The following is an 11469-nucleotide window of genomic DNA, read 5'->3' as shown; positions in this document are numbered from 1 at the left end:
CCAAACTGATGTGATGGGGTCGATAGGAGGGTAGCATGACTAAAAATTGTGAGTTTAATTATGTGAGAGGAAATCGGTGCAAGTTATCTAGTTTGTGGGTTATGATATTTTGTGAATATTAAACTGATTATGTGACATATGTTAGGTGATGGTTAATAAAGCTATGTGATGGTTAATAAGTAATATGATGCTTTATAAGTATGTGATAAATGTTGAATAAGGTTTGCTAAGTATTCCATGATTTGTAATATGGGGAATGTTAACTTGTTGAGTTGCACGAATTGCTTGGGATATGGAATGTTATATATAATATGTACTGATTTTGGATGATTATAAGATTGATTGGGTTGTAAAATGTAAAATAATTGAGTAATGGTCCTAGGAGAATAAAACATGGGTTACTGATTAAGGTTGGGCCGCGAATGGACCATGAGGATCACACATTGTGACGAGTAGGATTCATATATATGGTCATGAGAACAAACGGACATTGTGAGGTTTAAAACGCCTACTACTGTTGCTATGTGATATGATGGTGTATGTTCCTAATTTCACTATATGATTAACTGTTACAATGTGTAGGATAGTGTGTATGTTACTTATACATCAAATAATGTGGTATGTGATTATGGAATATGTGAATTAATTGTATGTGAAAGATCTGGTATAAAAGAATTCAAAACTGATTGTAACTAATACCCATGTTAGGATGTGTTGAGCAATTATTAAACAAGTAATGCAACATACCGAGCAACCTAAGGTGAGTTCATTGCTCTTTTCTCAAGCATGGATCCCAGTGAAGGGATAACGGGTAACGTTCCGATGAGGAATGCATGGGTAATGGGATGTTGGTTATTGTACTCAGTTTTTCTATCATTGTAAGACCACTACATCTACCGGGTCGTTGCTTGTAGGGCAACGGGGGTTATTAGTTGATAGCGCTATTAGGTTTGGCACCCTCACGACGTTCGAGGAGAACGGGCGTGAACTAATTACCTTAAAACATGACCAATGCTTTGATAGAGGCATTGGGGTTGGCAATCACATATCATATGGCCATTCGGTACTCGAGTAATAACAACATCGAAACATCAAACATCATAACAACAAACAACATATCGTCTTGTAAACTGTTTTACCCACATGATTGGTAACACAACTTGGTAAACGAACACAAACCTTGAACTCACCAGCGTAGTCTGACACACTTGTTTACATGCTTGTAGGTAATCATTGAAGGAACTTGGGAACTTGCCGTCTGATGCTGCTGGAGTGGTTGTGGTCATGATAAACAATTACATTGATTTGGTTTTGATACATTCACATACTTATACATTTATGCTTCCGCTCAATACTTTGGTTTTGGATTAATCTACAAACAATACATTTCTTTCAAATGAGTATTTCAATACATTATTACTTGTGTTTAATATGATTGGTGGCTCTTTGTTGAATCGTTACACCTCCATTAGGGACACGCCCTAGGTGGTAATTTGGGGGTGTGACAGTATCTTTTATAACAATATCGATGCATTTTTTTATAATTAAAATAAACTAGAGTGTATAAAAAATACACCGATCACATCCCCACACTTTTCTTTTGCTTGCACTCAAGCAAACTCTTTCGATATTATCCAACCATTATTTAACAAATACACTTCACAAATTCCTTACGGATTTTTAGTTAAGGTCCATAGTCATACCCCATTCACAATGTTAATCATAGTTTATTGGTTATTAAATAGAAAATCAAAGTGATAATCTTTTTAAAACAAGGAAATGCCTAACCAAATCTAACGTGCTTTGGTTTTTATTCTCATGCAACATACCCCTCACAATTGATCACTCCTCTCGGTTTCATTTCTGAACTAGCATATAATACACTAGTAATAAGCACTCAAAGACCAACTATATTATTCTATAATTATAAGCTTAAATGACAATCACACCTCCACTACAACACATAGACATTGCACATATTAAAAGGTCTTACGGGTTTTTGGCTTAGGCAAAGGTTAGGAATTTTTGGCTAAAACGTGGCAAAATGAAAAATGGTGAACACGAACTGTTAAAGAATCCTTATTTTCTTCTAAACAAATAAACTAAAAGAGATTGGGTAATTTTGACCCGTATCTAACTTATTCATATTTTTTTAGCCTCGATTGTGGTCGTTCGACCCGTTTGTTGGCTTTTCTTTATTTCTTTTCTTTTGCAACAACTATAAACAGATGGATCTTCTCTAGACGGTTTTCAAACGAGGTTAAGGTTTAACTTGGGTAATGATATGGGTTAACAAACAAAAGGAAAAGGGTTCAAGTTTGACTTCTAATGGGTGATATGTGGGTAAGTTGGTAAAAATACATAAGGGTGTCAAAACAAAAAGGTGGTCCTAAATTGCCTTTATCATCTATGTGCGAATGTCTAGTCCATGGCCTCGGCGTGTATCAAATCATACAAGTTCTAACATAGAGCTAACATATGGCCTACTCTCAAACAAATGAAAAATATATGTATATGATAATGATTTTTTTTTTTTAAAGTAGGATCAAAACCTCACCAAGTAGAGGAGAAAGGTTACTGATGTGAAGCATGCATTTATTTTACCAAAAGGTTGTTAGCTATAGCTAGGCGTTCCTTTTCCTTTTTCTTAAAAAATTGCTAGAATTACCTTTTCTACTACAATCACATGGAACATGACCATGACTAAGGAGCTATACATGTGGTTTGGTTTGGATCCCGTTGATGATTTACATTGAGAAATTCGGTTTTCAAACATGATCAAGTCGACTTAAAGGCAAAAGTTTTCAAAATTTCCAATTTTTCTCCATCCCAACACTTGAAATTGACATTTCCTCAATGTGTAGTGTTTTGAATGAAGGGTATGATTTAAATTTAACTTTTGAAAACTTTTTATGCGTAACCGGGATGCACAAGACTTAACCACCACCACAATGACCTCACCCCAATAATATACAATTACAATCCACTATTAAAAAAAATATATACAAAAATCAAAGCATAGAGAATTAGAAATAGATACACCTGATTTCTTCACATTTCATGATAGTCCTTGTTTCCAAGCGAAATGGTTACCAAAGCAAAGCATGAAGGTACCTACAAACCTCAAATATGTGTAGAAGCAAGCTTCCCACAACAATTAAAATCCATAAGATTGTTCATTTTACCATTTCACAAAATCATTTACCAAGTAATCTATTAATTGCTTTGATTAGTGGAAAAAAATAATTTACAACAACAAACCTAACTCACTTTCATAGGAATCACGGTTGCATTTAGCGTATGTAACAAGCCCTTTAAACCTCCTGGTAGCTCGGGTGGACGAGAAAGGTCTCGTGAGGGTTATATAGGGAATACACCCACAAAGTTCATTTATCTAGAAAAAAAAAACGAATAATAACACAAACTTTACAACAATCATAACTGATTTGCCTCTCATGGTGGTCGAAGTGAACATTTGCCTACCGAGTTCCCAACATACGCTGGTAGTTGACTTGCCAGTTCCACATTTCCATCCAAACGATTGGTATAAAAATTGAAACACTTATGCAGGGCCACTTCATGATAGCTTGAGCGAGGTCTTGCCATCTCACATTTCTTTCCTTCAATCTCACACTCTTTTCCCCAACTTTATCATAGCCAGGATACATTATGATTACCTCGGTTACTACTTCTTTGAAAGGTGTTATATCTTCATATAAATTTAAACACTCTTTTTCTTGCTTTGGAAGATCCATAACCTCTTCAACCACATCACCATCTACCATGGTACCACTAGTCAATATCTCTTGGTCCCGTCTAAGTTGGGCCAACTCCTCAGTTAGTTAACCAACTTGCACAACCAAAGCATCAGATGATTTGTTTCTAAGCCCGTCATCCCTTTTCATTTCCACCATCATGTCCATGATTGCATCAAGCTTGGAGTTAACGGAATCTTGAGACTCCTCATATGCCGGCTGAGGGTATTCATAATAGTAGTCATCAAACTCATCCTGGTAACTTGAGAAATGTGACATCTCTTTTCATAATTGTTGTAATCCCGCTCTTGCTCATAGTGACAATTCATTTCTAAATGGTAGTATTCTTGATATGAAGGTGGCTTGTAACGGGACTTTATTTTTCCTTTCCAAAACAAAACACTAGATCTTTCCAAAACACTGGACAATCTTCATTATGTGAATTTTTCCACGTCAATAACATGACTGATAAGCGTCATTTTCTTGCTCCGGTGGTGCAGTCGGTTCAGAGTTGGGATAATAGAAGGGTATCCCGCCATCATCATAGCAAACCCCACATATCCTTTTTCTCGCCTATATTCAGATCAATACCTCCCACGATATCCGTATTTAACTTCAAACATCGAACAATCCTCAACCCAGTGATAGTTGCTCCTACAACATATACATGGGTCATCATCTACCCAATTCATGGTGAAATAAGGTACCTGCAAAACATATACCTGTACAGACAAAACTCGACTACCCAAAGTAAAATCAAATAGAAAAAAAAAAGAAAGCATACTAAAAACTAAAATTAATTAATTTTTTTTTTTTGAGTTTTTTTTAAGATTTAAAACTACCCAATATAAACAAATCAAACGAATAAGGCAATACTAAGCGCATTAGCTCCTCGGCAACGACGCCATTTTAACGTGACTCTGTCGTCCCGATCAGTCAAAAACCCAATTAAACCTAGGTAGGTAGGGTAAGTCGGGTATCGAATCCACGAAGAGCATGTGGTCAGTATCGTGCGACTTGTTCGACTAGTTAGACTATTTACAAAAATGTACAATGTGATTATGAAGATTGCTAATTTTTTTATAAGTTTATTTGGTTGGAAAATAAATCGGAGTGACCCGAAAATTGGTATTATCTAAAACACTTGTAATTAACAAAATTGCAACTAAATTACTAAATGATTAAAGCAAGAAATTAGAGACAAGTTCCACACCGGGTTCAATTATTGCAAGACCTAGGGTTCCTACATGTTTTAACTTGATTCAATTGCATATAGTGATTAAAGGATTACTATCACAAAGCTTAGGTGGCAATTGCTATCGACGTCATAGACAACGGACCGTAATGCACTTCGTTACCTCGGACATGTAAATCCTAACCTACGATAAGGCATAAGTGCACAAATTCATTTCGCAAGGTCAAATTTTATATCGACAATTCACAAGTTCAATTCAAATGCACGACAATTATCAAACGTTTCAAATACTAAACAATTTGTCACAAAATCAAATGAAAATACAAATGCATAAACCCTAGAAATTCTTACAACAATCTATACCGGGGTGAAACCGAAGAGATTAGCCGTTCATGGTCGAAGAGGCGCGATCACCGGAGGATGAATACGAGCACCGAACCATAATCTTGAGTCTTGAAGGAGAGTTGAGGGTTCGGGTCTAGGGTTTGGATGGTGGAGAATAGATGAAGTGGCGGTGTGTTGTGGCTCAAAGATCACTTTTTTAAACTCCCAAAAAAGGTGTTGTTGTTACGTTTTGTTCCTTTTTTTTAGTCAACATGCATCAATTAATTCCAATAAGATAAACTCTATGGTGGGTTATGGATGATTGTTTATGGCAAGAGTTATAGAAAACCCAATTAATTGCACATGTTCCATTTGACTTCTGTATAACCATTCTTCAACACACTTTTTGAACTCCATTTATATTTCATTCTCTACACAATTCCAAAAGAACAAAAATATTAATTACAAATACATTAATCGCAATTTTAATTAAGTTAATTGTTTAGTATTCTGTTTTGTTTTCTCGTTGACTCCAAAAACAAAGAAAATAATTTGAATATCAATTGCAATTAGTATTTCTTTTTTGAATTTTCAAAGTTTATTATTTATGTTATGTTAAATATAAATTCATCATTTTAAACTAGTTCTCTTCACAACCTACAAAACAACAAAACCGATCAAAGTGGTATCTTTTATAACAATATCGATGCATTTTTATTTATAATTAAAATAAATTAGAGTGTACAAAAAATACACAGATCACATCCCCACACTTATCTTTTGCTTGCCCCCAAGCAAACTCTTTCGATATTATCCAATCATTATTTAACAAATACACTTCACAAATTCCTGACGGATTCTTAATTAAGGTCCATAATCATACCTCATTCACAATGTTAATCATAGTTTATTGGTTATTAAATAGCAAATCAAAGTGATAATCTTTTTAAAACAAGGAAATGCCTAACCAAATCTAACGTGCTTTGGTTTTTATTCTCATGCAACATACCCCTCACAATTGATCACTCCTCTCGGTTTCATTTCTGAACTAGCATGTAATACACTACTAATAAGCACTCAAAGACCAACTATATTATTCTATAATTATAAGCTTGAATGACAATCACACCTCCACTACAACACATAAACATTGCACATATTAAAAGGTCTTACGGGTTTTTGGCTTAGGCTAAGGTTAGGAATTTTTGGCTAAAAAGTGGCTAAAATGAAGAATGGTGAACACGAACCGTTAAAGAATCCTTATTTTCTTCTAAACAAATAAACTAAAAGATATTGTTTAATTTTGACCCGTATCTAACTTATTCATATTTTTTTAGCCTCGATTGTGGTCGTTCGACCCGTTTGTTGGCTTTTCTTTAATTTTTTTTTTTTGCAACAACTATAAACAAATGGATCTTCTCTAGACGGTTTTCAAACGAGGTTAAGGTTTAACTTGGGTAATGATATGGGTTAACAAACGAATGGAAAAAGGTTCAAGTTTGGCTTCTAATGGGTGATATGTGGGTAAGTTGGTAAAAAAACATAAGGGTGTCAAAACAAAAAGGTGGTCCTAAATTGCCTTTATCATCTATGTGCGAATGTGTAGTCCATGGCCTCGGCGTGTATCAAATCATACAAGTTCTAACATAGAGCTAACATATGGCCTACTCTCAAACAAATGAAAAATATATGTATATGATAATGATTTTTTTTTTGTTTTAAAGTAGGCTCAAAATCTCACCAAGTAGGAGAGAAGGGTTACCGATGTGAAGCATGCATTTATTTTACCAAAAGCTTGTTAGCTATAGCTAGGCGTTCCTTTTCCTGTTTCTTAAAAAAATTGCTAGAATTACCTTTTCTACTACAATCACATGGAACATGACCATGACTAAGGACCTATACATGTGGTTTGGTTTGGAACCCGTTGATGATTTACTTTGAGAAATTCGATATTCAAACACGATCAAGTCGACTTAAAGGCAAAAGTTTTCAAAATTTCCAATTTTTCTCCATCCCCACACTTGAGATTGACATTGTCCTCAATGTATAGTGTTTTGAATGAAGGGTATGATTTAAATTTAACTTTTGAAAACTTTTTAAGCGTAACCGGAATGCACAAGACTTAACCACCACCACAATGACCTCACCCCAATAATATACAATTACAATCCACTATTAGAAAAAATATATACAAAAATCAAAGCATAGAGAATTAGAAGTAGATACACCTGATTTCTTCATATTTCATGATAGTCCTTGTTTCCAAGCGAAATAGTTACCAAAGCAAAGCATGAAGGTACCTACAAACCTCAAATATGTGTAGAAGCAAGCTTCTCACAACAATTAAAATCCATAAGATTGTTCATTTTATCATTTCACAAAAACATTTACCAAGTAATCTATTAATTGCTTTGATTAGTGGAAAAAAAATTTATAACAACAAACCTAATCACTTTCGTAGGAATCACGGTTGCATTTAGCGTATACAACAAGCCCTTTAAACCTCCTGGTAGCTCGGGAGGACGAGAAAGGTCTCGTGAGGGTTATATAGGGAACACACCCATAAAGTTCATTTATCTAGAAAAAAAAACGAATAATAATACAAACTCTACAACAATCATACGTTTACCTCTCATGGTGGTCGAAGTGAACATTTGCCTACCGAGTTTCCAACATACGCTCGGTAGTTGACTTGCCTGTTCCACATTTCCATCCAAACGATTAGTATGAAAATTGAAACACTTATGCGGGGCCACTTCATGATAGCTTGAGCGAGGTCTTGCCATCTCACCTTTCTTTCCTTCAGTCTCATACTCTTTTCCCCAACTTTATCATAGCCAGGATACACTATGATTACCTCGGTTACTATGTCACACCCCAACCGATGGCGGAATCATCGGGGCGCGGCACTGAGCGAAACAGATTGTTCAGAAGTTTCCACAACAACTATCATACAATTCAGTTATATAACACGTCCCATACCGTGTCCCAAATAATAACAAGTTATCATAGAAATCACTAAACAATATGGGAACTGTTCCGACAACTCAGATTCTTAATTATTACAGACCGAATTTAAATATTGTTTTAAGACTTCTAGACGGCTAACGGTAGATCTTACTGACTACAGGTGCCAGTACAAGATCTACAGATAACTATGGCCCTGGAGCAGGTATGTGGACACTGTCCTAAGGTCACAGGCTCCTAGAAGCTTATTATTGCCTCGCTTCCCTAGCACGCTAGTAGCTTAAACACCTGTCACATACGTTAAAATAAAAGTCAATACATATAATGTAAAGGTGAGTACACAAGTTTGATATAGCATATAATGTTCGAAAAGTTTACGCATAACCAAGCACGTACACAAGGGCAAACGATGCATGTAAATTATCAACATGGGACCATCGATACCAACGACTTCGAGTTGACTGTCCGAGACAGTTCGCAATACATGATTACCACTGTAATCCATGCAAGTAATTGTCCTTAGCAACCCCCGTGTGAACGGGTGCTGAGTCCAAACTATAGTACTACGTTGCTAAAGCAGGCAGATAGCACTCCACGTGTAAACATAATAAACAGCAATCATTTAGTCAAGTAATACATGCAAGTAGGTTAGCGTTCAAGTAGTTTGTGTTGTTCGTGAATTTGATAGATTACGTATGTAACACCCAAAAGTGCTGAAAGCAAAAGGGATCGAGTATACTCACAGTGGTTGGTTGTGGATTGAGAGGAGCACTGAGAATAGGTTAGCCTGAATAGTTCGATAACAATATAATGAGTAATGCGGAAAAAGTGAACAGTGGAAACTGGATCGGATAGACCATTCGATCGGACGGCTGTTCGATCGAGTGGGCTGTTCGATTGGGTTAAAGTCCGTTCGAACGTCCCGTTCGATCGGCCGGCTGGCTCGATCGGCTGGTTCCTTCAAGTGGATTGTTTCTTCCTTTGATGTGAAGGATGTGTTTGTGTATGATGGTTTGTACTTTTGAAGTTTTTGCAGCATTACCTTTCAAGTTGGCCGATCGAACGGGCTGTTCGATCGGTTAGCCCAACCGATCGGCTAGCACTTCATTGTTTTCAAATATGTCACTCGATCGGTTGGCATGCTCGATCGGGTGACATTCCAATGTTTCGAAAAGTCTAAGTGTTTTGAAGTGTAGTATCTCATGATTCGAGTAGTAATGATTACAATCGAGTGGCTCGATCGATCGAATAGAACTCTGTCAATATTACACTTTGAGTTTGAGGGCCCAGGTGCTAGTCGATCGGTTAGCCCGGCCGATCGGCTGGCATTGTTCGTTCGGTTGGGCTGTTCGATCGAATAGCCTAACCGTTCGACCAGCATCTGACCTGGTTAGCCTATCTCCTAACACTTGGTTATTTCCCGTTACTTGGTGATGTTTTAGAGATAGTTTGATTACGAGTTGAACCATAGAACCTCAGCCTTTACTCGACTCACTGACTCGGCTGGAATCACCCAAGTCCGGTCAGTGGGCGTTTCAGGACCTAAGTCTAACGTTTAACCCGGAATCGGTAAATCTCTCGATAGAACCCGAATCTTGAACCATGTGTTTGTTTAGAATGGTTTATAAATCGGTTCAAGCTTCGTTTTCACCGGTTTGAGTGTAAAAGAGTTGAAAGATAGATGAAAACCCATCTTCCAATCCTTTCCCACCGTGAAATGTTAAGATCTTTGGTAGATTTTAGGTTATTCATGTGGAAATCGGTTAGATCTAAGTCATTCATGGTGGAATGATGCCAAACTTAGTGTTCTTGAAGAACACCATGATGACATCACCCAAGAACACCTAGATCTTGGTGATTTCACGGTTGAAATTCAGATTTTGAAAGATAGAAAGATGTAGAATCGATTAATGAACAAAAACGTACAAGGATTAGAGCGAAATACTTACCGGTTTGAGAGAAATCTGAGATTTAGTGAGAAGAAGAGGCTGGTCGGTCAGAGCTTTTCCAAAAGTGGAAAGCTTGACAAGGACAGCCCTATTTATAGGCTTCCAAAAGTGGAAAGGGTTGGCTGATCGAACAGCATCCCTGATCGAGCGGCTGCCCGATCGAACAGCCTGTTCGATCGGCTAGCCTGTTCGATCAGGTTGCCCTGTTCGATCGGCTTGCCTGGTTTTGAGTGTTTCGCGACGATTTTTGATATTTCGAGTTCGATAATTGAGGAGTAGAGTAGGATAGAGTTTCTATTCAAATTACTTTCAGTCCCAACTACTATATCTAACATACAAGCATCCTTACAACCTATTTTCAAAGTCGGTTTCGATTGAGTTTGATCATCCTTCGATTCTTGATTGATTTTGATTGATTCACCACACACTTTAACATAAAGTAAGCATGCACAAGTAACACGTAAGGCACCCACACACGTATAAAAGCATTAAAATTATCCACACTTGAGTTCGATGATTGATTTGATTAGCTTGATTATTGATTGACTAGCTTTATTGCATTGTTACTTCCTATCATTCACAGTCGGTCGTTGATTCATAGTTCGATTATCGGCCGATTAGTTTGATTATACAACACTTACTCCAAATAATATGAAAATCAAAATGAAACTAAAATGAAATTAATCTTTATTGATCTTTAATTCCAATAACAGTCAACTCTTGACTTTGACTTTGACCTTTGGGAAAACACGGGGTGTTACAGTCTCCCCTTCTTTAGGGAATTTCGTCCCGAAATTAGGCCGAGAACCGTACATCGCCGTGTGATTTTACCAATTTGATGCTTCAGATCTATCTGAACAACTGCGGGTACTTGGCCTTCATGTCACTTTCGAGTTCCCAAGTGAACTCCGCGCCTCGTTTGCCTTCCCATCGTACTTTTACAATAGGAATGCGAGAGCGTCTGAGTTGCTTGGTCTGTCGGTCCATGATTTCGACAGGCTTTTCCACGAAGTGTAGCGTCTCATTGACCTGAAGATCGTCGAGTGGTATTATTGCGTCGTGGTCGGCTACGCATTTTCGAAGGTTTGAAATATGGAAAGTCGGGTGGACATTGCTGAGTTCCTCCGGTAATTCGAGTTTGTAGGCAACTTTACCGATCCTTTCCAGAATCTTAAAAGGTCCAACAAATCGAGGCGCAAGTTTCCCTCTTTTGCCGAATCGGACTACTCCCTTCCAAGGTGATACCTTTAGGAGTACGTAGTCGCCAACTGCAAATTCG

Source organism: Helianthus annuus, chromosome 5, assembly GCF_002127325.2.
Source record: "Helianthus annuus cultivar XRQ/B chromosome 5, HanXRQr2.0-SUNRISE, whole genome shotgun sequence".
NCBI classification, from domain to species: Eukaryota; Viridiplantae; Streptophyta; class Magnoliopsida; order Asterales; family Asteraceae; genus Helianthus; species Helianthus annuus.
Note: the sequence above shows the minus strand (reverse complement) of the source record.